This window comes from Halichoerus grypus, chromosome 2 (genome assembly GCF_964656455.1).
Source record: "Halichoerus grypus chromosome 2, mHalGry1.hap1.1, whole genome shotgun sequence".
Lineage (NCBI taxonomy): Eukaryota > Metazoa > Chordata > Mammalia > Carnivora > Phocidae > Halichoerus > Halichoerus grypus.
Window position 1 is genome coordinate 50852314 of NC_135713.1, and position 27470 is coordinate 50879783.

Below are 27470 nucleotides of genomic sequence, written 5' to 3' on the forward strand. Positions count from 1 at the left end.
AGTTACAATTTCTATTGTTAGGGCTTATTTTTTATTTATGTCTGTTGTATACACTTACTGATTATGTTGTTTAGGTCTTTTACTTTATTAGTGATGGTTTCTTGGGATGCCTCAGCCTGATGTATATGTTAAAGTAAACCATTATCACAAGACCTTATTATACATGTTAGTTTTATCATAGCTGTATTTCTTTCTGTTATATTTTGGCTTGCTTCCACACTTAATACATTCTAATATAATGTTACACAAACGTACATACATATGGAAGAGTTGTCACTGTTTTCAATAAAAATGTTATAAATTGTGAAAAATTTAAAAATAAAAAATAAATAAACAATTATCAGTTTATCTTGTCTATTTCTGTTTACATTGCCTATAGTATCTTTCTAAAATTTGTGGTTGTATTAATCTGGTGCAAAGTCATGAATAATTGTATATTCTTTGTATATTGTGGTGTTCAGCATTGTAAAATACTCTTTCTTGCCTGATTTTATTTTTGGCCCGATTTATCTCTTGTTTGATAGCAAGATAATGACCCCTACCTTCTTTTCTTATGAATTTGCCTGGTAGATGTTTGCTGCCCTTTTTATTTTTATCTTTTTGGATTCTTTTTTTTTTTTTTAGATTTTATTTATTTATTTGACAGAGAGAGAGAGAGAGAGAGCACAAGTAGGCAGAGCGGCAGGCAGAGGGAGAAGGAGAAGTAGGCTCCCTGCTAAGCAGAGAACCAGATGTAGGGCTCGATCCCAAGACCCTGGAATCATGACCTGAGCTGAAGGCAGATACTTAACCAACTGAGCTACCCAGGCACCCCTTTTTGGATTCATTTTAAGTTATGCAACTCATCCCCAATAAAATTGTATTTTGCTTTGTTAGCCAATTTGAAAATGTTTTTATTTTAATGGAGAAGTGATAACATTAACTGTACTCACATGAGATAATATTTGTTCTTGGTTCTAAATTTATTTTAAGATTTATTTAAAGCATATCCAGCCTTTCACTGTGATTGATTTTCCCTGTTCTGAAAAATATTTTTAATAGTTAGGAAAGTTTACATTTTTAATCTCTTCATTCTCTCAGTTTTTCTTTAATTTTAATACTTTCTATGGTTTTCTACTATAAGGAATAATGAAATTAATCAATAACCACTTCTTTCTTCCACAAGCTAAAGATAGGATAACTTGAGCATTAAAAACAATGATGGCTGAATTTCTGTTTTGTCTCTGTTTAATAGTAATCAAGTCAGCAAACTCCAAGATGTAGGAAAATCTACAGGACTTAAAAGCTAATTTCTGTGTCTTAGCAGATAAAGGGCTAGTTTCCAAAATCCATTTAAAAAAACTTAGCAAACTCAACACCCAAAGAACAAATAATTCAATCAAGAAATGGGCAGAAGACAGATATTTCCCCAAAGAAGACATACAAATGGCCAACAGACACATGAAAAAATGCTCAACATCACTCGATGTCAGGGAAATAGAAATCAAAACCACAATGAGGAGATACCTCCTCACATGGGTCAGAATGGCTAAAATTAACAAGTCGGGAAATGACAGATATTGGCGAAGATGTGGAGAGAGGGGAACCCTCTTACACTGTTGATGGAAATGCAAGCTGGTACAGCCACTCTGGAAAATAGTGTGGAGGTTCCTCAAAAAGTTGAAAATAGAGCTACCCTATGACCCAGCAATTACACTACTAGGTATTTACCCCAAACATACAAACGTGGTGATCCAAAGGGGCACGTGCACCTCAATGTTTATAACAGCAACGTCCACAATAGCCAAACTATGGAAAGAGCCGAGATGTCCATCAACAGATGAATGGATAAAGAAGATGTGGTATACACACACACACACACACACATACACACACACACACACTAGAATATTACTCAGCCATCAAAAAGAATGAAATCTTGCCGTTTGCAACAATGTGGATGGAACTAGAGGGTAAGCGAACTTATGCTAAGCGAAATAAGTCAATCAGAGAAAGACAATTATATAATTTCACTCATAGGTGGAATTTAAGAAACAAAACAGAAGAGCATAGAAGAAGGGAGGGAAAAATAAAACAAGACGAAATCAGAGAGGGAGACAAACCATAAGAGACTCTCAACATAGGAAACAAACCGAGGGTTGCTAGAGGGGAGAGGGGGATGCGGTAACTAAGTAATGGACATTAAGGAGAGCACATGATGTAATGAGCACTGGGTGTTGTATACAACTGATGAATCACTGAACTCCACCTCTAAAAGTAATAATATACTATATGTTAATTAATTGAATTTTTAAAAATGCTAACTTCTACAATAAAAGATAGCAAGGAAAGGAAAAGGCAAAGGGGGAAAACTCAAAATTAAAAGAGAATTAGGAGATATATCAAACAATTCATTGGCCTTATTTGGATCCTGACTCAAACAAGCAAAATGTAAACACATAACATACATTTGTAAGAGAATGGGGGAAATATGAATACTGACTGGTTATCCAATGATTCTGAGAAATTATAATGATGCTTATAACAATGTTATTGTGGACATGATCTGCTTTTGGAATGAGTCTCTTTTTATCAGAAAAACATACTAGGGCGCCTGGGTGGCTCAGTTGGTTAAGCGACTGCCTTCGGCTCAGGTCATGATCCTGGAGTCCCGGGATCGAGTCCCGCATCGGGCTCCCTGCTCGGCAGGGAGTCTGCTTCTCCCTCTGGCCCTCCCCCCTCTCATGTGCTGTCTCTCTCATTCTCTCTCTCTCAAATAAATAAATAAAATCTTTAAAAAAAAAAAAAAAAAGAAAAACATACTAAACATCTATGGAACAAATATATATCTACATCTTACTTCTAAATAATTTGGGTGGGGGTGCATAGAGTGTGTACCTATAGATAAAAAAACATGATTTGCTATAAATTGCTAATTGTTAAAGCTGGGTGATGGATACATGAATTTATTTATGTTATTTTTTATTTTATTTTTTTAAAAATATTTTATTTATTTATGTGTCAGAGAGAGAAAAAGTACAAGCAGGGAGGGAGCGGCAGGCAGAGGGAGAAGCAGGCTCTCCGCTGAGCAAGGAGGATGATGCAGGACTTGATCCCAGGACCCTGGGATCATGACCTGAGCAGAAGGCAGATGCTTAACCGACTAAGCCACCCAGGTGCCCCTGGATATATGAATTTATTATTTACTATCATCTCAATCATTGTATACATTTGTAGTTCTCAATATGAAATAGTTACAAAAAAATGGGCGCCTGGGTGGCTCAGTTGGTTAAGCGACTGCCTTCGGCTCAGGTCATGATCCTGGAGTCCCTGGATCGAGTCCCGCATCAGGCTCCCTGCTCGGCAGGGAGTCTGCTTCTCCCTCTGACCCTCCCCCCTCTCATGTGCTCTCTCTCATTCTCTCTCTCTCAAATAAATAAATAAAATCTTTAAAAAAAAAAAAAAAAGAAATAGTTACAAAAAAGAATAATGGCTGTAATTCATTAGAAGACATTAAATGTATTTTATAATGCCATTAGTTCATAGGAAAACATACCCCTCCCCATAAAAATAAGACTACGCAAAAACAAAATACAAGTCAAAAAATAATACAAGTGACTGAGCACCACTAAAGATTGCTAAGATACTAACCATTACTCTGAACATTGATAACTACAGGTAAGTAAATAGGTATCTTGCTTTTGCCTTGTGAACCCTACTTCAGGGGAATTAAATAGTCTGATAAATGGGAGGGATTTCTTTTATAAAGAATTCTAGAATAATTGCAAAAGAGATGACAGAATTAGAAAAAAAAAAACCTACCATTTTGCAATCCATAACAAAATAGCTGATTCAAGTACATGGTCATCAAAACCATTTAATGAAATTAATGAGGGTTTTATAGTGGAAGAACCAGACTGCCATTACCTATAATCACCGATCAATCTTAACATCACTAAAAGTGAGACATTGTCCTTTCATAGAATATAAACCATTATGAATTCTTGAAAATTGAAATTCTTCCTGATGATCAGAGTTGTAGCTCCATATTCCAGTCTACAGAAAATTCAGTCATGATAAATAAGTTGAACTACACTATGAGGAAACAATCTGCCAAGCCTAGAACATAGAGTAGTATACTTTATCTGATGTTTTTTAACAGATCAGTGGCATAAAAAAATGGGAGTGGAGAGGGGTCATTGTTCAGTCTTAAAAAAGACTTAAATGACAACTCCATTATTAGCCACTTAATGCAATTAGTGCTTCCTGCTAAAATACTAATTTGAACAAACCATATATAAACAAATATCATTAGAAAAACTTGAATATAGATTTGATATTAGACCAAAGTAATTGGAGTTGATTTTGTTTTCTGATAATAATGGCATTGTGATATGTAAGAAAATGTTATTTTTTAATATTATTTATTTATTTGAGAGAGAGAGAGACTGAAAGAGAGCATGAGAGGTGGCAGGGGCAGAGGTGGTAGAGGGAGGAGCAGACTTCCCACTGAGCAGGGAGCAGGATGTGGGACTTGATCCCAGAATCCTGGGATCATGACCTGAGCTGAAGGCAGACGCTTAACCGACTAAGCCACCCAGTCGTCCAAGAAAATATTATTTTTGTGATATACATTGAAAGATATTGGAGTTAAATGACAGTATATCTGATGTTTGCTATAAAATATTCCAGAAAAAAATTTCAGATTATTAGATGAAATAAGAATGCAAAAATATTGATGGTTATTGGAGTTGGGTAATTGGTAGATGGAAGTGGTTTATACAATTCTCTTTTGGGGTATGTTTAGAAATTTCTGTACTAAACAGTTTTAAAAAATGAAATATAAAATCTGTCTGATATGATTTACAAACAAACCACAATAGCTGAGACATGTACAAAATGAGTCTACAATACTTTGCTAATAAAACATATACACACATGCAAATCCAGGGCTGTGTGTGCTTTCTGAAAGGTATTTATCACTTCCAATTTTACCAGTTCACACAAGTTGAGGACAGTAAATCACAACTGTCCTATGGCAAGCAGTTTGAAACTTGACATTTGTGATAAAGAATAGGCAAGACGTCAGGAATTATATGTCCTACTTCTCCCCCACCACCCAATAAGCTCAATTCAGGCAAGCAGAAAGGAGGAATTACTCAAAGACTTAAAATATACAACTGAAAACCAGGGCAGTCATGGACATACAGAATATGTGCAACCCAGGTAATGCCCTTGAAGCCAAGTATTTCTTTTCACTGGAGTCAAAGCAGGTCTGAGTAATCAATTGACAAGATCCTTTTCTTTCTTTCTTTTTTTTTCAAGTAGAGCTTCTTTTTTTCTTTCCACTAAACAGAATCTTATGACACAGAAGAATATGAAACAGCTCAGACTATGGATTTAGAAATGATGAGTTTAATACACTTCCCTGCTTCTTATTAGCTGGGTGAAGCTTAAATGCTTAATCTATAAAATGGGTATAATAACCACTTCATTGTTTTGTGGCATTTTCTGATTTTCCTTTGGAAACCTCCCCTTCTGCACTTTTTATTGATGGATCCTCTTATGCCATCCTAGGGGTAGGCATGAGCTCCAGGCCTGATCAGTCAGTCTTCCATTGTGTTGGCTGTAGCAGGGTTTCCCAAGCTCTGCAATATTGAATTTGGGGCTGGATCACTTTATTGCAGGGGATTGACCAGTGCATTGTAGGATGTTTAGCAGCATCCCTGTCCTCTCCCCACCAGATGCCATTTGCATGTCCAAGTTGTGACAACCAAAATCGTCCTAAGGCATTGCCAGATGCACAAAACTGAAATTCATGCGACACTAACAATTGGCTCAGGGATAGGGCATGTACCCCAAGTTGGTCCTGTTGGAGTCAATTATTGGAATTACTGGGTAGGAGCTGCACTCTTTTCACTGGGTTTGCTCAGCTGGGGGGTTGTAGGTTTGGAGCTACTGGCGCGAGCCAAGCTACTCATGGTGTTTGACAAGGTCCAAGTATGGGGGACGATCCTGAAAACAGGACACTCCACAGCTGCCTCCTGCTATTCTCTTCATTTTGTTTATGGCAATCTTTATAATTGTGGGAATATTTCTGGGGTTTCATGATAAAGTGACTACTCATCTTAGTTACGCCTATCTAAGCAATCATAATGAAACTAATTCCACGAAGAATTAGTTTCTATAGAACAAAATAACAAGACAGTCACGCTCTGTCTAGCACCTTTCTCTTTGCGTACTGTTTTTTAGTTTTAGTGAAAGCCAATAAGCAGAAATCAATAAAGGTCATGTTAATCATTACAAAGGAAAAATGAAAGAAGCTATGGCTGTAATCCAGAAAATGATCTAAGATTTGGAAAAACAAAAATATCCTAACATATAAATAAAGTTCCCCCGAGGCTGTCAGGAGGAGATGCTTGCAACCTGACCCTGTGTCTATGTCTCCTCATTCGCTGACGCAGTCCTTTCCTACGAGAGACCCACCCCGGCTGGAGCTGGACTCCGGCAAGATACAATGGATTTCTTGCTACAATGTGGCAAGGTCTTTCCTGAACCTAAAAAAAAAAAAGAGTAGAGTCAAGAGATAGAAAGGGAAAAAAAATGGTCTTGGTGATCTTGTTTAAAAGTTGTATCCAGCCATTTCCGAAGCAGGGTATCACTGGACTTTTTAAATAACTAGCAACAATGTGCTCTCCTTACTTCCTGAGTCAGTCTGAACAGGCTTTGAAGCACTTGCAAACTAGAGGCTAGTTGTATTACAGATTCCTATGGAAATCTGAGACAGGTTTTGAGGCCTTTTTCCTAAAACATGCAGGTAAAAGTGTAATTTTGTACCTCATTTCAGCGGACTCAGGAACAGCTCCCCAAAGTCCTAAAGATTTTAACTTTCAGATGTGAATTAGAAAGCTTTATGTTCTAAAATGGGTTCTGATGTTAGCACATGGCCTGAAAGATTCAGACAAACTTAATTATGTCTCTTTCTTTCTTAAAGACACAGAACAAGAGCCCAGTGATATCTTAGGCAGTCTCCAGAGTCCCCAGTCTCGCTGTCAGAGCCAGAAGATGATCAGGATGAAAAAGAGAGATCATTCGTTTCCACTGTATTAGAAAGGGCTAGTCTTGTGCCTGGCGATGGTATTTATTCCCTGCTGCACTGGAAAGCTCTAGCAATCAGAAGGAGCCTCCTTGTGCATTCTCGGGAATGCTGGCTGAGACCACGCTGCACGACCCTGCGCAGTTGGGGGAAAACACTTGAGGGTAAATACAGCTGCCTGGGAGTAGCCCGTGGTTGCCCCATTTCAGCCCACCTTGCGCAATGACGAAGCCTAGAGAGTTTCTTTCTCTGGCTTAAGAATTAGAACATCAAATAGGAGGCCTCCTCAGCTTCCCACTTTGAGAAGAGCCTGGGGATTTACCAAAACAGTGTGAAGTAACCTTGTGTTTCACCTTCAGAAAGGTCCTTGTCCTCATGGCGTGCCAGCACCAGCAGGCACTCTCACCCTCTGGGTTTTGTGAACACAATTGCTGGTGGTTTCAGGCACAGGTGGCATTCCCAATCCTTTACTGGCACTGCAAATATCCCCAATACATGGCTTAGGTGGCCTCTTTGTGACGTAGGGTTAAAACACCTTGTTTAATAACCAGCTCACTTGTAACATCCTATGTTACTTCTAAGCCTCGGTTATCCTATCCACAGCGGGAGCTGGTTGGATTAACCTCCACACATCCTCAGTAGCACCGTGCCCAGGGCAGGGCAGCAACGCAGCCTTGGAGTTCTAACAACATGGACTTTCCGACAACTTGATAAGTTCCTGTGCATTAGCTCATTTGACCTTAAGTGCAACCCAATATGGTAGGTAATATTGTAATCCCCATTTTAGGGGAAACTGAGGCAGGGTGAGGGGAAATGACTTGCTTCTGGCTACATAACTATGTGATAGCTTCCAGCCAGGTCCTCACTTTCTTACTCTCTTTGCAACATCACCTGTGTGCATCTAGAGCCTATGTTTTTCCACAACCCCATGTGCCTTTAAGTGTTGGCTTGAAAATCAGTCTGCCTTTATGCGGCATCTTTAACTAAGTCCTCCAAAGGAATGCTGTCTGTGAGGTGTACCTGTAACCTTAGCGTCAGGCACTTGGAGGACCAAAGACCTTCTGCAGCCAGTGAGATTATCTTGATCACTGGCTTTTAAAATATGGCTGACTCCCAAATACCGTGGGAAACTCAGGATCTTCATCACTATCTCTGGCTTCTTGTGAGGATCGTGTTTCTCTTGCTTATCTCTTATTCACAATCTCTGCTTCCATTGATCTTTAGCTTTTGTGGGTCCCTTTCTCTGGCTATTTCCTTTTCTATAATCATCACTAAACAAATGTAGACCATAGCCCTTTTCCTATTTTCTCCGTGTGTCACCTCTCTATATAATAGACTTTATTTTTTTTAAGATTCAGTAGAAACGTAGACTTATAGCATCTAATTAGTTCTTTGGTCCTTTAGTTTTAAGGAGCAATGATTTGGCAGGAGATGACATTGTTTTCAAAGCAATTACCATTCTGTAAGATTGACATTGATAACCTGACATATAAATATCTTGTTCTTTACTGCTGTGCTAAAATATCAAAACCACACAATAATGACAAAGTTAGGCAAATCCACACCTGTCCAATGGAAAGAAAAAGTTATTCCAATTGCCTAAATCATGTCTACCCTCTTTAATATTCTAACAGCTTTGGTGGTATTATCTGGACATAGAAATGGAGTTAAATAAAATACACAAAGGTTACTGATTTTCTCTGAGGCAATGATGAATCTGCAAGTAAGAATGCTTTCTAGAAATTCAGCGGGCTGAAATCCAAGGCAACAATCTATATGTAGAATTTATTACTTATTTCTTGAAGTTCCTAACCTGCTAAAAATATGATAGTCCCCTTATCTGTTGCTGTGTCAAATTTGGATCTCATCAGCACAATCAACACTATTATCATTTATTTGTAGAAATGAAAAGAGCTAAATGTAAGCTGTTGGAGGAGGGAGTGTAGAAGGTGATATTTTGGTCAGGGATCTTGGAATACCATGATTCTGTCCCAAAGTATAGCCTGCCACCCTCTCTTTGAGGTTCCCAACAGAACTACCAATGGCAGAAATGAATACAAGTATTCTTCGTGATTGTGCTGAAGCTGTAGAAATGGTGCTTTCTGGTAAAGAGAACCTGGATAACACTAAAGGACAAGGTGTAAGGCTTAAGACCCAAGGTGAGACCACTCCTTCCCGGGGAATGAGGCCCTACAGGTCTTCCAGAATCTGACCAAATTATCTTCTCTTTTTGGTTTAGAAAAGAAGGGTGTGAAGAAGGATCCACCTGAGGCAGAAGGAGAGGAAGATGTTTTCTCCCAGTCTCTCCTCCTCTGCTATTGCCCCTGCGACAGAGTCCTTCACGAATAAGGAATATGGAACACATGTGTGACCTAAGATAAATGCATCTTAATTTATTCTCATCACCTTGTTTTTCATCCACTTTTCCTACTAGTGAAAAGGGAATGAGGTTGATAAGAACACAGCTATTATAAAATATCTCAGGCAATAAGATATAAATTTTGAAATATCTTACATAATAGGTAAGCCTAGAGGAATAATTTCTCATGCTATATTTTAATGCTTACTGTGCTCTGGGAAGCAGTAAAAAAGCCACTCTCTGGGAGGCAATGTTATTTTGAGGTTCTATTCCCAATATTGTATGTGATTAATAAGCATAGAGAAATTCAATTTAAACAAAGGGCTTTGCACATTAAAAATGACGCCTACACATATACCATGGAAATGAGTTTTAAATGAGACAGTTACCACCAACTAAGCTTGTAAATGAATTATTACCACCAATTTGAAGCTTTCTAAAAGCTTTTATTGTTAGGTTGCTTGGCTTTAAAAGGTGAATTAAGGATGTAAAAATATGGTCATGCAACAACCATGACCGAAAGATGCTACTGAATTTTATTTCTACTTTATGCATACATTCATGGAGATAAAAATTCATTACCAAACTGGCCCAGGGCAGAGTAAAGAAGTGGAAGAAATTAAGCTTAGGGAGCTCTTCTCTCAGTCTCTTCTTCCTGAACTTTTTGCCCTCTTTCTGGCATTGAACTCTAGCCTTTATTCTTGCTGATCCCAATCTGCTCTTGGGAAAAGCTCTGAAATAAGCCATTTTCAGGACGTGTAAATTTTGGTCCCTGTATTTCCTATCCAAGGGGATTTTTATGTCTTTTGACATTTTGGCTTTGTAGCTTATTAATAACTTCAAGCACCAAATAACAGTGGAGGAGATTTTCTTAGACAGAAGGATCTTCTCAGTACCCAAGCTACTTAAATTAAAATTAGGGGCACTTTACTTCACCTAGTTTTAGTCCTCTTGGTATAACTGAAGAATTGTCATATTGCAACTCAAAACAACATGTTACCTCAGAATGACAAGATATTATCTTTCCATCTTTTATCCTTATTTGGGAAATAGTAAGCGGATCAGACCCTAACACTACAGATTTTTCACAGGCCTTGTAAATACAACATATACTCCTGAATCCCTCTGACAAATTATTTGATTCAGAGTCTAGGGGGATTGAGTGGCAGAGGGGACTAACTGGGATATTGGAATGCATCCGTGAGTCCACCCACGACTCATTTTCTTGATCCTGGTGAGATGGATTTCCACAGAAAGTCTTTTAGACCAAAATTCTAGATAGGATAAATGGATTCTGTTATCTTATCTTGATAATGATTTTCATCATCCTCAATTATCATGAAGGCACCCAGAAACAGGAATTGATTTCCCTTTTTTGCCAAATTACAGCACACATTTAAGTTCCTAGGTTCCATAATACCAGATGACAAATAATTGCTTGTGTTTAGTCAAATAATTTGTGGTTTTTTGGATGCAGTTGTTGAGCATGATCTTAATCCATGAAATCACTAAGTCAGTAAACAACTTGTTATAAATAAGCAAGCTGTCATTGCTATTGACCCATTTTGTGACCCATTAGGCATATCCTATTTTCTACAATTCTGAGTTCCTACAGAGGGAAAAACTGCACCTTCCGGATGGAATCAGCCCAGAGCTTAAGGCTTGGGGACTATTTTGCCAATGTTTCAGGTAATTAGTCTCCAAAATAGTGTCCCCATTATGACAATCCCGGAGGCAACATATGGAAGGCATTATATTGTCTGACAGCTGAAAAATGGTTCAGAGTATACGCTTTGGGGCAAGGCATAACTTCATTCAAATCCTGCTTTCTCCAGTTACTAGCTGCATGTATTAGTTAGGGTAACACTAGCTGCTGTAAGAAACCCCCAAATCTCAGTGGTTTAATACAAAAGACATCAGGGGCACCTGGGTGGCTCAGTCAGGTAAGCATCTGATTTTGGCTCAGGTCATGATCTTAGGGTCCTGGGATAGAGCCCTGTGCTGAGTTCCACACTCAGCAGGGAGCCTGCTTCTTCCTCTCCCTTTGCCCCTGCCCCCACAGCTTGTGTGCTTTCTCTCTTTCTCTAATAAATAAAAATAAAAATCTTTTAAAAAATACAAAAGATGTCAATTGTTCTCATATGAAAAGACAAAAACAAGTACTCCTGATTGGTTAGTGGCTGGCCTCCAAGCAGTGATTCAAGTTACCAGGCTCATCCATCTTGTAATTTTGCCATTCTCAAAGATGGCTTCTAAAATTTATGGTAAAAGGGGAAAGAAGCATGGAAGACTGAGTCGGGCGTTATTACTATGAGTTAAGCCTGGAAGTGGCACTCTTCACTTTTCTCAGAGTGTATTGGCTAGAACTCAGTAACATGACCGCAATCAACTGAGAAGAAAAGCTGGGGAACCTGCTCTGAGTGTGTTTCCAGAAAGAAGACAAAACAGATTAGGTTATGAGGTAGGCAGGCTCTTTCATTCTGAGTGACTACACAATACTTGATCTCTCTCTGCATGATTTTCCTCATCTAGAAATAGAGATGCCCATCTCCTCTCAAATGTTGTAAGAAGTTTATTACTTACAATGAATGCTTCAAATAGCAATAATGGCTATTATAGTTAATAACATTTCATTGAATATTTCTCCTCTATGTTAAGGGAGATTTTATTAATTCTCTTTTTTCTTTTTGGTTATTCAACATCAAATACTTATTCACAGTTTAAAATGTATTATTTGAATGAATGGCTCCTTCACCCCACTTTAGGTGGATTCAAGAAAAGAAATCTGAAAATGGTAGAGTAGCGAAAGTCATACTATTTATGAAAGTTCAAATCAAACACAGTAGAAGGAAGAAGAGTTTTAAGATTGACTGAAGTAGTATATATTCTTTCTATGATTCTAAGAATGAAGAAGGCTTGAATAATTTTGTTGGAATTTTCTATCACCTACCTGTAATAGCCATAGTGAAGATGCTATCTAGAGAAAATAATGCTTTTGTCAGGATTTCTTCCTCCACTTCTAACTTGCTTTGAATCCTTTAGGTAAGATAAAAATTTGGTGTCCCTAGTTGCTGATCTCAGAGAAACTAAAATGCTAGACACATTTTTTTTTTTTCAAAATTACAGTTGGGTCAAAGTTCCTTAATCAAGCTCCTATATTATACCTACATACACAAAACTTTGGCATAATTTTGACTGGTAAAAAACAACCTCATAATATCATACTTTTAATTCAAACTAAAATGGCTACCAGGGAAACTCATTTATAAATCATGAAGGAATATAACCATCAGGTTTTCTCTACTAGGGAAGAATTCTGCACCTGATGGTAATGAAAGTTAAGCTTTCTTTGGGCTTATATCAGGGAGTGTCAATTCTTGGCTTGTTTTTGTGGATGATTTGCACTGGCCCTTGAGACAGAATCTTCCAGTTAGATTGAAATTTTTATGAGCTAGCAATACTTTACCTATACTTTAAAGTGAGTATGACACAGCCAGGGAAGATTTGCTTACCCCAGCAGATCAAGGATGGAAAACACTGGAAATAAGACCATGTTGGCACATGTGAGAGACAAAATTTTTGTTGGGGTACAGAAGTGCTAAGACAAACTGGTATTGCTAAGTAAGTTTGATAGCATGACTCTGGGAAAGATGTGAGGATGGTTTTATAAAATATATCTGAAACCTAAATGCTGAGCTTAAATAACCCACAAGGGTGGCTTGGAGGCAGAGACTTAAATGTGTAGAACCATGCAGTGAGCTCCCCCTTAAAAATTTTAGTAGGGGCACTGGACACTTAATGATCAGGCTATTTTTCATCCCCTTAGCCTTATCTTTCTTCTCTCTCTTCATTGAGCTCTAAACTCCTGCTAGACTAAAGTACTTGGAGCTCTACAGTTCTTTCTTATTTCTATACTATTGCATTGCTATTCCTCTAAGCACAGACCCATTCCTTCTTTCTTCCCCTGAATCCCTCCTACTCATCCCTCGGACCTTGGGTTAGGTGATGCTTTTTATAGGTGGCTTTTCATGGCCCTCGAAGAAATGAATTATATTTTCTTTTTATGTGTTCCTGCTTTATCCAGTGACTTATTATAGCAGTTATGAGTTGCCCTTATTAGCTTTTGTATTTCTGGAGTTTAGATAATAAGTTGTCACTGTGCTTTCCCAGTATCTTGCAAAGTGCTATGCACATAATAGGTCTTAATAATTTTGTTGAATGAATAAATGACACAAGAATGAGATCTGTCCTACTATTTGCCTTTGAAGGGTATTTCAGTTACCGTATTTTGGTGAGGCTATGCTATGCATCAGACCCAATGTCTTCACTAAGGTCTAGCTTATTTCATGTAAAACTTGAATTCTTTTGAGATCTGCCTAAAAGTGACATATAAATTAGTCTGAAAGCCTAAGAACTATCTCTGGTTTGGTGGTTATTTGACTTGAGAAAAAGAGTCATTTTTCTCCCTTATCCATTGCTTTGAAGAGAATTTTTTTTCTCTTTATAGGATATATTTCTCATTTCTCCAAAGTGATCCCTTCTTATCCCAGTCATGCAGACCATAAATAAATTATGTTTATAAAAATAAGCTGTAATCTAGAGATGAAAATGGCTATGTGAATGGAAACCCTGTGCTACTATCTTCAGTCACCTTTGGAAGTTTTGCATCTGAAAAGCATCAGTTTTAAATCAAATTATGCTCCATTTCCTATTTCTAAATCATGATTAAAACAGCGTTTGGACCAGCAGGTTTTCCACTAACACCATTCTTGTACACAAGATGCTGCCCTGTGTTCCATCTAAATAATCCTTTACAGGGATGAAAGGTTAATTACCGGCTGTTCTAATGATTTGTTGTTATTGATTTAAATGCTCCATTTGTTTCAATCACATTTGTACAATTTTACGCTATAAAAATTCCCATTAACCCCCTAAAGAAAGTACAGTTCCCCTATCAAATAATGTTTTCTAAAAGTCTAAGGCAAAGGTGAAGAAAAAGAAAGCAAAATACTTTGGAAAACCCCTTAACAGCAACTTTCCCATGGTTTGTGAATAATTATACTCCATGTGGGGAAAAAAAATAGCAACAAGATTAAGCACATAATTCCATTACTCTGCATTTTCATTCTCAAACCAGACCGTGCATATTTAAATTTCAACTTTACAACTGAGAAAAATAGGGAAATGGAAGTTAAGTGATTGTCCAGATATACAAAGAGAATTAAAGTCAAAGGCAGGACTATAATTTAGATTTCTTAAGTCTTTTTTTGTGTTTTGTTCTCATCTAGAACACATACACACACTGTAAGCATTGAGAGACAAACATTATAAGTACTTTACATAAAAATGATTTTTTTTGTTTATTACAAAAGTAGATAAACTTAGAAGGATGATTTTGGGCAACTGCTTCATGAACAAAATTCCCCTTCCTTTTTTTTTTTTTTTTTAAGATTAGAAGATAAAATAAACTTTGAAAGACTCCGTGAAATACTCAATAGTAGATCTTTTCAAGAAAGAAAAAAAGACAAGTTCTCAGAGACCCTGAAAATTCATTAGTTTTTAATACCTAGATGTAGAGTTTTAGGCTTTGAAATCCCTTCCTGACAATTTCTTTAAGATTTGCCATCAAGGTATAAAACCAAAAATATTTAAATGTACCAGGTGCCATCTTACTTCTTGGTCTTACATGAATTTTATATATTGTAACGATTTGTTAAGAATGAAGACTGGTTCAAATCTACATGAACAAATTATATACATATACACTTTCTAATCTATATACTTTTTAAAATTATGTCCATCAAAAGGTTGTTGAACGGCTCAAGTGAACTGTCCATGCCTCCTTTTGCAGAGTGCCTAGCATACAGTAAACTCTCCACAAATGGTAGTTGCTATTGTGCCATTACCAGCCTTAACTACTAACAAGTAGAGCTAACAAAACCTCACAGGAAAATGTCTGTATTATCAGATTAACTACAAAGTATTGCAATTACTTTATATCTTCTTGAATTCACAGCATGGGTAGATTACCTAGTTCTACACTTATTCCAATGGTGCCCCTATTACTCAAAATGTTACAAGAGCATTGAGACCACACTATACAACCAGCTTATAAACCAGCTAATAATAATGAAAGAGCCAGCCTTGCCATTTCACAATTAAGTTTTTTACATCCACATGATATCAGGGTTTATTTCTGAGGGTACAAGTGTCTTCACACTTCATTTACTGCAAACCATTGTGTCATCAATTGACTTTGGAAACTAAAAAAATCCTTTGTGACTCAAAACTAGTGAGGCTTAAGCAGGAAAAGAGAGTTTTGGGGCCTGGAAGACAAGCACTTTTCTCAGTAATTTAACCAATAAATAACTAGTAAACAATTTGGTTTTTCACAGAATTTGGAGCATTGCTTTCTAATCACCTGCTGATTTTCCCATGACAATATAGAGGACAAAACACCAAGTCAGGGAGTCTATGCACTTTGATCATCTTGCCTAGAGAAGGATAAAAAAAAAAAAAAACAAATCCCCATATCGGTCCAGCTGAACCCATCTTCAGCCAATTTCCCCTTCCCTCACTTCCTTCTAGGTCTTGTTTTGTTTTGTTTTTTATATGTAAGTCACTTTTCAAAGTCTTGAGACTCTATAAAATACTTGCCTTGGTCAAGCATTTCTGGTCTCAAGTAAGGGAAATCTACTCAAATTATATTAAATCAAGAGCAACTTAGAAAGAAGCAAGAATACATCCCAAGAAACATAGGTAGTCCAGAGTCCAGTCTTACAAGGGTGGAAACAAGGAAACACTCCAGGCTCAAAGGCAGCTAACACACAACCTCATCTGTATATCTCTGGAGCCACATCATCTTTCATCCCTGCTGTTCCCCTTTGTCTCTTTCAATTCTTCCTCTTGGCAGACTGGCTTTCTCTCCCTCTGTTGCTCATGATGTATAATGGCCACCCTGTCATCCCTGAGCTTATATCTCCTCAAGTCAAGAAGAAGAAAAGATGACCAACATCTGGAAATGCTAATTTCAGACTTCTAGGAGAGGAATTGGAATTAACCCATGTGAATCAAACATATACTTGATCCAGTAATTTCTGTCTGGGAGAGGGAATTTATAGAACACAAATAGGATGTCAGCACCACTTTCCAGCTCCCCCTGCTCTGCATGGGTAGGGGGCATATGTGTATGGTATGTGGTGTATGTGTATGGTGTCTACCATCCTGTTCTCAATTTTAAAAAGATAATTTCCCATCCGCATTCTTCCCTAAAAAGATTTTCCCATTTTTATTACCTCAGGGAGAATGTGAAGAGGATAAATTCTGCCAAGCAATGCCAAAGCTATTCACATTTTCAAAAGCAAATGAAGACACCATAGCTAATATCTGGAAGGCATCCTGCACAGCCAGATGATGCTCAACAAAGAAATCAATTTGGTTAAAACAAAACCATCCAGGCTAGCATCTTATAGACATGCTGAGAAGCTTCTCTACTGCCTTTGCTTTTTTAGACAGTTGTGGAACCTTAGAAAACGTCAAGAACACATTCCAGCCAATCAGTTTTCTTCTGACACAAACACACCCCACACTCACACACACAGAGGCATTTTTAAGGTAGAATTTAGGTTATTTTTAAAAACAACTGGAAAGCTAGCTAATAAGCATGGGATAGCACTGTACTCTATCATTCAATCATTTGCAAACGAATAATTTTTGAGGCTCTGCTAGTGCCAGATACTCTGCTCAGATCCGATGATAAAGGAGTACACAAAGTATGGCCCATACACTTAGAGAGATCATGATTGAGTGGAAGGGAGGGTTAGGCAAACAGGAAGATGTTAAGACACAGGAAATAAGTTTTGGGATGGAGAAAGATGACTTTGGAAGAATGTTTTCTGTGATTGGACCCGAAGGATGTTTGGGAGGTTGAAGTAGAGAGGAAAGAGTAAATGAGGTAAAAACAGTTAATTGAGGGTATATATTTATTAAACAAATGGTGATGTGCCAGCCTTTGTGATACACGCTGGGGGATACAAGTTTGACTAACTCACATAGTCTCTGAATTTTCAGTGGAATGGGGGAGGCACAAGAGTAATCAAAATATCAGCTATGCAGTGATGACTGCTAGGAAGGAAAAGTATAAGGGAAATTCATCCTTTCTGATGGGTGAGTAATATTCCCTATTATATGTACCACATCTTCTTTATCCATTCATTTGTTGAAGGTCATCTCGGTTCCTTCCACAGTTTGGCTATTGTGGACATTGCTGCTATGAGCACTGGGTGTTACATGCAACTAATGAGTCATTGAACACTACATCAAAAACTAATTATGTACTGTATACTGGTTAACTGAACACAATAACAAATATAAAAAATTTAAAAAAGAAAAAAAGGGAAAAAGGAAAATCCCCTCATCAGACGATGGGGATGGCTCATCTTACTTCTGCTTATTTAGCTAAAGGAGGACTAGACCTAAGAGACAAAGTGGAAGGAAGGAGAGGCACTTGAGATCAGTGTGAGTGGAAGAAGGAGCTCCAGGAGTCATGGTACAAGACAAGGTGGAAAGGTGGGCAGCAACCCAACTGCACAGGACCCCAAGGGTCAGGTGAAAGATTTTGACTTAAGCCTTAGTGCAGTAAGAGTCCACTGAAGATGAGACAGAGCAGCATTTTATTGTATTTGATTTTTGGAGAGCATTTCAGTAGTTCATGAATGAAGAAGTATGGATTTAGGAACCCCAAAAGAAATTCCATCTGATGGGAAGTCAAAAATGGTGTGGATGGAGAGTGGTAAAATGAGAGGCTGGAGAGGTAAACAGGAGGAGATCATAGAGTATATTTTAATCATATGGGAAAATATATCATCTATGATCAATAATGATACTCTGCTTGGGCTGCCATAAAAAATACCACAGACTGTATTGTTTAAACAACAGAAATTAATTTCCTCATTGTTCTAGAGGCTAGAAAGTCCAAGATCAAGGTCTAGCAGGACTTAATTTCCCATGAGGTATCTCTTCCTGGCTTACAGATGGCCACCATCTCCCTGTATGCTCATGTGACCTTGCCTCAATGTATGTAGATGGGATGGTAAGAGATAGAGAACAAGCACTCCGATGTCTCTTTGTATAAGCACACAAGATTATGTGCTTACCCATATGATGTCATTTAGCTTTAATTATCTCCTAAAGGCCCTATCTCCAAATACAGTCACCTTGGGGATTAAGACTCCAACAAATGAATGGGAGGCAAGACAAAATTCTGTGGGTCCACAGCACCCAGGAAATTCATTTCTTCTATATTTCCCAAGTACTTTTTGTTTATGAGAATAGCCATTTGACTACATGTAATACCCTCTTTTCACCAAACCAATGCATCCAAGATGGCCTTATAAAAAAGCTAGAGCCTGAAAGAATACCCTTGATTATAAATCTCATGAAATAGCCTACCTCAAGTGATTTGCCTCGATCCTACTGGGGAAAAAAGGGGGAGAATTTGTAAAGCAACTTTTCGTTCCTTTCTTTTAATGCCAATTCTTGCCATTGTAATTATTATTCATTTCATAAGATAAATGTTTCCAGAAACTAATATCACATCTACACTTGTATTAATTATTCTGATTACACACTGTCTTGGAAACATTCCACCAAAATGTTTAAGCCTTTCCTCCCCTTTATTTTAGCCTGTCAGGAGTTCAGAGACAGTACCTACCAAATGAATACCACTTCTCAACTAAAATGAATTATTTAAGCATTATATTCTCAATGATTTACCATGGCAGAGAGCTGAGCTCAATACAAGAATTTCTCAAACATTGTGTGTTCTACATTTCTGAACATGTTTAAGCAGAGCCTGGAAGATTACTTGGGGGCATGAAGGTGAAGTAGATGCACCAGAATGAATGACCTTTAAAAAATCCCTCCCAACCATTCCCCCCATTATTTATTGTCAGGCCACTATACCCAAATCTCTATCTCTATTTTAGTTGTTAGGCTTTGTAAACCTCAAGAAACCAAACCTTGCTTTTTTTTTTTTTTTTTTTTAAGATTTTATTTATTTATTTGACAGAGAGAGACACAGCGAGAGAGGGAACAGAAGCAGGGGGAGTGGGAGAGGGAGAAGCAGGCTTCCCGCCAAGCAGGGAGCCCGATGTGGGGCTCGATCCCAGGACCCCGGAATCATGACCTGAGCCGAAGGCAGATGCTTAACAACTGAGCCACCCAGGCGCCCCCCGAACCTTGCTTTTTTAATTATAGTTATTTGTCTCCACTTGCACAATCTTATATGGCTATTGTGCTTATCTTGTTTATCCTGTTTATCCAAAGTGGATTTTATTCACTGAGAATGAGATGACATTTCTTTTGAGTTATTTGAGTTATACTTCTTTGCCAAGGCAGATGTCAGAGGGTGTTAAGCTCTATTGTCCAAAAACTGTTTCCAGATGGGACCTCAATCTCTTTGTCTTACAGAGGAGGAAACTGAGATTTTTGTTTTGAATATAGGCAGTAACAGATATCAATATTTTCAGCTTTCTATGTTTTTCCATAGCCATACCCCAGCATAGCATGGAGAAAGTGAATAGATTTTAGAAATAGACAGAAACGGGTTTAAATCTAAGCTCTGACGTTTACTGTTTAGCCTTGGGTAAGTTATTTGACCTCTTTGAGTCTCTACTTCCTCATCTCTAAACTATAGATGTTGCACTCAACTTGTAAATATAAGAAACAACTTCTGAGCAAGGCTTGGCATGTGGTAGGCACTTCAAATGGGAGCCACTCTTATTGTCAATATCAGTCTCTCACGGCGGAGATAGCAGCCTCTGTGTTTCCATTTCTTCTCCGCTCCTTACTCTCTCAGCCTCATATTGCCTGCGGTCATCCTTTTCATCTTTGTCTCTGCTTGTCATCTCATTCCAAGTCTAGCCAGGACAGTACCTACAGGGCCAGAACCAGAACAGGGAGTGGTGCCAGGAAAGAAAAAGTCTCCTTTCTGCTGATTGACTCCTGAAGCTGGGAAGGCACCAGCCACTTCCCACTTTCTCCGTTCATTTCCCCAGAACCTGGGCCCCTAGTATTTACACTAGAAGCCTGAGAACTAACATCTTCCAGTGCCTATGGATGAGTCAGTCCTCTTCTGTTCTTTGGGTATAAAGAATCTATCCAGTGGTAATGTCTCCAAGAATTAAGGAAAAATAACATAAAATAAAGTAATATAAAGGCAGTGCCGGCCGGAAAGGCAGCTTATAGACATTCTGACCCATTTCCCACTCCTCACTTCTCTAACCAGTCCCTCCCCATATACACAGTTTTGTACCAAAACTGAAACCCTGGTCATTCAACAAAGGAGAAAGAAACACAGCTAGGAGCAAGCTGGACTAGAACCATGTTTTCTAAATCTTAGTCTTTGGCTCTTTGTACCAATTACCTCCCTAAATGATATTCTCATGTGGCTTTAAATCAACCCTCCCCCCTTTTTTTTCCTAATTTAAACCCAGTCAAGACTCAATTTTTTGCACTAATGGAGAGAATAATTTATAGTTCATGTTGGAATACATTCTATAATGGGTGTTTTCTAAAGACCTACTTTTCCAATTACATTCAGGTGAAGGCAGCAGAGTGGCATGAAATGGGCAGCAGCTTAGGTTTCTGAATGTCTGTGTGATTATTTAGTACACACTCTCTACAGCACCTACCATTTGACCTTGTGAGGACAACTTGTTTCTCCAGGATCCTCAACATCTTTCCCTTTCAGGATATTCATGAATATTTAGAGAAATGTGTTGTATTACAAAGAGGGAACTTAAGGTATTAATTATGCATGTATTAATTTGAGTATCCCCAGCATGTACCACAGAACCTGGCACATAGTAGATGTTCAGTAAAGCTTATTGAGTGAAAGAGGCTTTTGCCCCTGCCACTGACTAGGGTAAAATTTGTCGTAAGACACCTCACTTCTGAATCTCCATTTCTTCCCTTGCTAAATGGGAATTATAACCTTCCCTAATTAATAATAATAATGGCAACTAAAACTTCCGGAGCACATACTTTATGTCAGGCATAGACTATGAACTTGTCTGGCTTCATCCCACTTGTTCCATACAACAGTTTTATGCAGTAGGCATTATAATCTGCCTTATTTACGGATGAGAAAATGGAGTCTGCGAGGATTTAAATAAACTGTCCCATCTGGAGAACCACTGTATGAGAAGGAGTTCTGACAATATCCTTAGATTTTCAGATTTCAGACCTACTAACAAGGATTTCCATTCTGTGAGCACATCAATGCTGATGAGAGCTGGATGATGAAATGCCTGCGCAGTGTCATCGAGAAGCCCTTCAGAGGAAAAAGATCAGCAGGATAAAGTTCAGGTATGGATAATTAGGAATGTCTCCTGCTTTAGCCACTCAAGGTAGGCAGAGATATTTAAAAAATTAGAATCACCTGAAATAAGTAAAACACATGCAAGGGAATTAAGAAAGAAAAATAAGTAATAATTGCAGATGAGGCGAAAGCAAGCAAGGCAGGGGACAGCATGGGATTACCATGGTTAGAGGGCCAGACTGCGTACAAATCTCTGTTCTTTATCATATGATCTGGGACACCTCGAACAAGTTTTAGAACTCCCTTAAACCTTAATTTGCTTATTTAAAATATGGATAATCATAGCACTGACCTCCCTCCATTGTTGCAGGTAAAGCACTTAGCCCAAGCCTGGATGCTAAGGAAGTGCTCAGTACATATTAGTTAATTATTAGATAGTGGAATGATGGAGTTAAGACCATTTTGCTGTGCATGAACTAGTGACTATGCTTAGGCATGTAAAGTGAAGTCACACTTCCCTGTGTCCATTTGTGCATGTCCTTCTTCATCTGACAGTGATGTGACTTTCTGGAGTGATATTTTGAGTCATTCCCCACTGGTTTATGGATAATGATGCAGCCTAATACAAAGGTTAGCTCTCAGGATCACATCATCGTTATGTGACAGTCGGTGACAATGGATTAAATTAGATGATGGTGATGTCTTAGCTCCAGAAGAGTCTAAGAAAGTCGGTGCTACATAGTTTAGCCTAAGCAATGGTTCAACCTACCACTTTCCTACACCTCCCCACCCTCCCTCTCTCTCCTCTTTTAGTTTCCCTTTCTTCCATCTCCCCTCCTTCTCTCCTTTGAATTTCTCCCTAACGGATTTAACTGACTGGATCTTGAATCCAAATATGTATTATAGAAACAGAGACAGGAACCGATAAAAATTCTGCTTAGAGGTAAGACTGTAAGAGAGTAAAGCAGATATGCAGGATCATCAGAAGAATAAATAAGAACGAATAATGTGTCTCCAAATACCAAATCTCTAAGAATAAAAATCAGTGAGAGAAACCTACTGCCTTACACATGAAGGACTTTGTGTGTACAACCCAAAAGTCCTCATTTCTCCAGCATCAAGTGCATTTTTTAGTAGTTGACTAACACAGCTTGAGCCCCCATTCTACACAGCGGAAAATCAGGTTTTTTCCCCATTCTTTGCAAGGAGTTCTGCAAATCCTCTAGGAATGACAATATGTCATTGAAATCCATTCTGATTGTCTCTCGTTTTCTATCACTCTTTGCACTATTCCTCTGATGATCGTCCCTCTCTGCATTGTGGACCCCCTTCTTAACCAGCTTCTCTCCACCCATGAACCAAACATCATTTTCCCCATGAGCATGGCTGAAAAGAGGTTTGGTGTTTAATCAAACTTTACTAAAGACTTAAGTATAACATATAGGAATTTAAATGCAGAAATGGAAAATTTCAACCTTTTCAACTGGACATCAAATACCACTGTTCCTGGGGTCCATTGACTTCAGCTATTCTCAGGGGCTGCCCAACTGAGCCTCCTCCTCTACCTTGGCCTGCCACAATTTGCAGATATATACAAGAAGGTTAGCCCCCCAAATCACAGAAATATTAGCCCCCTTCTTTTTCTTGGCCCTGCCCACGGTGCCCTTTAGACAGAGGGAAAAGACCCTAAAAATATAAATAATTCATGCGGTATTATACTCTGCCACCGGTGAAGACAGACTTCCAGCTCCTCATATCCCCACCTTTTCATTCCAGTAGAGGTACTCACCATGACTTTGAAAAACTAAGATGTTTCAATGACATATTTTCCCCCCAAACAAGAGAAACATGACTTTTAACATCAAATTTAAGACTTCATGGGGGTTACACAAAGACTTAATAAAGTTTGACATTTAATTTCTTTTTTTAAGGCTTCAATCTGAGATCCATTTCTCAGGTTGGGCTCAAGGTCAATGTACCTGGCATTCCTTCCCAGTGCAAAGTCAACCAGTGGGAAGCTTTTTTCAAGTCTGCAGTGAGGGTGATAGGCAGCATTGACACCAGAACTGAGATCTCTCTATCCCTTTTCAGAACAAACACTGAGTGTCTCAGATTTATTTTTCCAAAAAATAACATAACACTACAACTCCTCCTTTTTTTTCTTTTGGGGAGGGAAAATGCAGCCCTAATAAGAAATCACGAGAACACATTAAATAGAATACTTAAATTATGCTTTCCTGATGTTCATTAGTTCCTTCACAAGAGCTTGAGGAGATAAACAAGAGATCTGAAGAGACTAAGCATTTTTCCACATATACAGCCCTGAGCCAAATGCTGCTGTTTTTCATGTAGATGCCATTCAACTTATTTTTATCTAGTGCCTCTTACACAAAGTGTTTCAAATGTTTTACAGTGAGAATGATAAGAAATAAAATGAAGGTCGTTGACAAATTGGGAGTAGTTACTTCTGGGGAAACGGAACAAAAAGGCAAAGAAATTTAGAGAGAGGGAGAGAAACAAAGATCCTGAAATAATGGGCAGGTTTGGAATGCTGACCTGGTAGGAGTTTGCTCATACAATATTTAGGGAAGATAAAAGGGAAAATGTCTAAAAATGTCAGGAAAAAAATACTTATAATATTTCTGTGATTTGGGTGTGATTGAAAGTAATCAGAATATGACCTCACAAAATAAGAAGTAGAAGTTTCTATGAGAAAGGTAATAGTTGAGTAGGAATAGACATATGCTCATGAAAGTGACTCCCTTAAAGAGCAGAGTCAATGAAAATGCCCAGTGAAGAATTTGATCAGGTCAGGAGTAGAGTCAATGCTTGGTCTTTTTGGACAGAAATTTATCTGGTACCCGGGGCTAGAGCAAATATAGGCTATACACAATACGCAGAATCGGAACCTAAGAATTTGTGTATTTACCCAGCCAGAACTCAAAAAAAGAAAGATCTGTGAAAAGAAACATAGCTAAAAAAGGTCTCAGAATGAAGACAATCAATTCCAGAGCTTGGAGAGGCTTCAAACCCATTCACCAGCTAGAGAGACAGCCCTTTCTGAAGACTTTAAGCGCTTACCAGTTCTGCTGGTCAATCTGCTACTCCAAGGCACTTGCGGATGCAAAGAAAGAGGCATTGCTGGATCCACCTCTACCTTGCTTCATTTACCTGGAAAGAGTGGTTCTATATTGTAATGGGAGAGTACTGGGTAAAAGTTTTTTGGAGGCCAGTTACTATGCTGGATCCTTTCCATTATTCTCTAAGCTTCACCGCCGTCTTGCCTGCACCTTACAAATGAGGACTGAGACAGAGAGAACAAGTAACCACCTGAATCTACATATGCTAGTGATTGGTTTAGCTGGGAACAATTAGGACATTGTTGGAGGACTAGGTTAACAATTATAACTAGTAAGATACGAGGAGTTTTTTTATATGCAGCTGGAGTTTGTTCCTGGAACTTATTATTTTCATCTGGAGATAATATGCCATGAAAAGTGCAGAAATATAGAAGTCAGAAGACTTTCATCTGGCTCTGTTTCTGTCACATATGATTTATGTAGTTTTGAACAAGTTATTTAACCTTTCTGAGCCTTCTTTTTCTTATCTGTAAAATTAGTTCTGCTTATATAGAATAGTATGGAGGTTAAATTTTGCAGTGTCACTGAAAACCTTTGGCTCTGATTCAGTTCTGTATGTAGCTATTGGTCTGATTTGGCCAATAGTACATCTCTGTTCTTTTATTCTAATGAATCTCCAGTTAATATAATGTTTCTCAATCTAGTTGCATAAATAAGAAATGTTTAAGCTAACAATAGCAAGCAATAGAAACTGACTCAATCTAACTTACTACAGCGAGGTGTATTGTAAGGGTCCTGGGTATCTCATAAAATTTAATTAGTACAGTCACAACTCACAAGAACAGCTGCCAAGAATCCAGTAATTTTCTCTTCCTTTTTTCCTTACCTCTCAACACTTGTTATCTTCTAGACGTCTGCTTAATTCTTTTTTCTAAAAGACCAACTTTTCTGTCCACTTAGCCACATACACATAGCTGTCTATTGGGGCACCCGAAGCCCCTGAAGTCTATGTGACTCTCCATTTTGGCTGTCCTGGGTTAACTACATCAATCTCTGGGTCTCAGTTTCCAAGTCCAAAGAGAAACCATGTGATGGACTCAGGTTAGTTCAGATGTGGACCTCAGTGTTCAATCAGTTGTAGATAGAGGCTCTGGGTCAAAGGTGGGTAAGGTAGCTTTTCTAGGCTATGATGGGACACTTCTTACAAGAGGAGGTATGAATGAGAAAGAAAGGGTTGTCATCAATACTCGAGGTAGGCACAGTAGATTTCTTGAGAGAAATTCAAAAATATTCTGCACTGAATACCTCTCTACAATCAAATGATCCTTTTAGATTCAGGATTAAGGAATAAGGTAAGGTAAATGACTTTTCCCAGTGTTACTCAGGTATAATTGAATCTAATTAGGCCCTTGAGAAGAGACCTAAGGTCATTATGGGCCATAATAAGATATTTAAGATAACAAATATTATCCTTTTACTGTATAGCACATGTTACCTCCATGCCTCACAAACATACCCTCCCCCCAGTAATTTCCAAAGCTATAATCTTCTATTATGTTGAAAATTTTCCTTTTGAGTTACTGGAACCTCACAGACCGGAGGACTTAAAAGGCAGAAATGCGGTTTCACAATTTCTTCTGACACCTGTAGAGAAATCACTGCCCTGACTTTGATTTAATCAATGAAGAGCATGAAACTCCTAACATTTAAAATAGATAAGTGAATGATTCTTTAAGGATCTAAAATTCCTTTGTCTCCATTGGCAAATCCATTATTTAAAATAGGGCAATCACTATAGTGTTTAGAAGTTAAGTTCTGCTCCAGGACATGGGCTTCTAGGCAAGACTGAGCAAAGTGCAATAACTTAGAAAAGGCTAATAACTGTGAAATGTTATTACAGTATTTGGACATTGCTCTGAGAGAGAATAATAGTGGTGACTTTAATGTGTGAACTGCCAGACTACAGAATCAAAAGGAACAGGATTTCTGTCCATCAGTAACTCATTCATTCGCCCCATGTATAAGGCTCATCACAATCTGCAGGCTCTTGGATTGCCCCCCAAAACTGCTACTGACTTTTTACCATACTGCTGCTTTCCTTGCTAGAAATCTTGACTTTTTTTGTACTTGAAAGAGTTAAGACTGATAGGATTGATTCTCCGAAATGCTTAGAGAGAAAAAAAAGTTTGGGCTGCTATTCTGAGAAAGAAAGGTAAGAATGAGAAAGCATCATGGGGTGTGATAATAGACACCTTATGGGTCAACAGCTCAACCCCATTTTATCAGACAATTGTTGGAAATGATTCTGGGCCAGAGAGGAAACCTGACCAAGGTAAGCCCAATGTAAGCCCATCACATTCTCTCTTGAGAGTTTGGAAATATTATTCAAAGTTAGATTATTTTAGTTAGATTATTTTAGTATTTGAACTTAGAGGACATTTAAACTTGGCAGCTGTGGGTGGTCCTTTTAAATTATGTTTACAGAGAAGCAGAAAACGTGAGGAAAAGAGAAGAATGAGACAGAAATATAAAATGAGAGGCAGAGAGGTGAGTTTATAAGTGTCCAGAGAACGAGAAAGTGAGACTGGCTGCTTCCTGAAAGTTTTTCCTGTTCTAATTCATTCTAAAGCATTT